The sequence below is a fragment of the Durio zibethinus genome, unplaced genomic scaffold (assembly GCF_047325235.1).
Source record: "Durio zibethinus cultivar Kanyao isolate XHJ-2024 unplaced genomic scaffold, ASM4732523v1 HiC_scaffold_56, whole genome shotgun sequence".
Taxonomy (NCBI): domain Eukaryota; kingdom Viridiplantae; phylum Streptophyta; class Magnoliopsida; order Malvales; family Malvaceae; genus Durio; species Durio zibethinus.
This window is the reverse complement of record NW_028322679.1, coordinates 95,001-97,500: the sequence shown is the minus strand read 5'-3', so window position 1 is coordinate 97,500 and position 2,500 is coordinate 95,001.

The following is a 2,500-nucleotide window of genomic DNA, read 5'->3' as shown; positions in this document are numbered from 1 at the left end:
GGGCCCTGGTGCGGCCGGTTGCCCCGATAACCATCGGCACACGCTGGGCCCTGGAGCGGCCGGTTGCCTCGATCACCATCGGCAAAAGCTGGGCCCTGGTGCGGGCGCTTGCCTCGACCACCATCGGCACACGCTGGGCACTGGTGCGGGCGCTTGCCTCGACCACCATCGGCACACGCTGGGCCCTGGGGCGGGCGGTTGCCTCGATCACCATCGGCACACGCTGGGCCCTGGTGCGGGCGGTTGCCCCCAGCACCATCGGCACACGTTGGGCCCTGGTGCGGGCGCTTGCCTCGACCACCATCGGCACACGCTGGGCCCTTGTGCGGGCGCTTGCCTCGACCACCATCGGCACACGCTGGGCCCTGGTGCGGCCGCTTGCCTCGACCACCATCGGCACACGCTGGGCCCTGGTGCGGGCGCTTGCCTCGACCACCATCGGCACACGCTGGGCCCTGGTGCGGCAGGTTGCCTCGAGCACCATCGGCACACGCTGGGCCCTGGTGCGGTCGGTTGCCTCGAGCACCATCGGCACACGCTGGGCCCTGGTGCGGGCGCTTGCCTCGACCACCATCGGCACACGCTGCGCCCTGGTGCGGCAGGTTCCCTCGACGACCATCGGCACACGCTGGGCCCTGGTGCGGCAGGTTGCCTCGAGCACCATCGGCACACGCTGGGCCCTGGTGCGGTCGGTTGCCTCGATCACCATCGGCACACGCTGGGCCCTGGTGCGGGCGGTTGCCTCGACCACCATCGGCACACGCTGGGCCCTGGTGCGGCAGCTTGCCTCGAGCACCATCGGCACACGCTCGGCCCTGGTGCGGTCGGTTGCCTCGAGCACCATCGGCACACGCTGGGCCCTGCTGCGGCAGGTTGCCTCGACCACCATCGGCAGCCTCGACCACCATCGGCACACGCTGGGCCCTGGTGCGGGCGCTTGCCTCGACCACCATCGGCACACGCTCCGCCCTGGTGCGGCAGGTTGCCTCGACCACCATCGGCACACGCTGGGCCCTGGTGCGGGCGGTTGCCTCGACCACCATCGGCACACGCTGGGCCCTGGTGCGGGCGCTTGCCTCGACCACCATCGGCACACGCTGGGCCCTGGTGCGGCAGGTTGCCTCGAGCACCATCGGCACACGCTGGGCGCTGGTGCGGCAGGTTGCCTCGACCACCATCGGCACACGCTGGGCCCTGGTGCGGGCGCTTGCCTCGAGCACCATCGGCACACGCTCGGCCCTGGTGCGGTCGGTTGCCTCGAGCACCATCGGCACACGCTGGGCCCTGGTGCGGCAGGTTGCCTCGACCACCATCGGCACACGCTGGGCCCTGGTGCGGGCGCTTGCCTCGACCACCATCGGCACACGCTCGGCCCTGGTGCGGTCGGTTGCCTCGAGCACCATCGGCACACGCTGGGCCCTGGTGCGGCAGGTTGCCTCGAGCACCATCGGCACACGCTGGGCCCTGGTGCGGGCGGTTGCCTCGACCACCATCGGCACACGCTGGGCCCTGGTGCGGGCGCTTGCCTCGACCACCATCGGCACACGCTGGGCCCTGGTGCGGGCGCTTGCCTCGAGCACCATCGGCAGACGCTGGGCCCTGGTGCGGCAGGTTGCCTCGAGCACCATCGGCAGACGCTGGGCCCTGGTGCGGCAGGTTGCCTCGAGCACCATCGGCACACGCTGGGCCCTGGTGCGGTCGGTTGCCTCGAGCACCATCGGCACACGCTGGGCGCTGGTGCGGGAACTTGCCTCGACCACCATCGGCACACGCTGGGCCCTGGTGCGGCAGGTTGCCTCGATCACCATCGGCACACGCTGGGCCCTGGTGCGACAGGTTGCCTCGAGCACCATCGGCACACTATCGGCCCTGGTGCGGGCGGTTGCCTCGACCACCGTCGGCACACGCTGGGCCCTGGTGCGGGCGCTTGCCTCGAGCACCATCGGCACACGCTGGGCCCTGGTGCGGGCTGTTGCCTCGAGCACCATCGGCACACGCTGGGCCCTGGTGGGTTTAGGCACATCTTCAAATTTCTGCCGTGCCAATGCCATTTTTATGGCTTGTAAATTCATACAATGGTCCCCTAAGCCTTCACGTGAAGTTTCGTTGGAAGATGACTCGTTTTCTATTTTTCACGATTTTCGAAACTTTTTGCGGTTCGGGATTTTTTAAAAATTTTTTATAAGGATTTTTGGCCCCAAATTTTGTAGGCATGATCCTTCTATTTTTGTTGGCATGCACAAAAAAATTCAGCTAAAAACTCGAAGTAGAGAAGATTTTGTGACCGTTTGAAAAAAGTGTCCCCATTTCAGACACTTTAACGGCTACTGGTAGCAAACCTGTAAAATCTCAAATGCTCTTTAAGGGGGTGTGAATTCTCAGAGGTTTGATGAGGGATAGGGGGCCAACACAAGGCCAAGTACCAGCACCCATCGCACATCATGTGCGCACACCCCCCCGGCCCCCCTCCCAATCGCCGGAACCCCAATGCCGCCGGTCA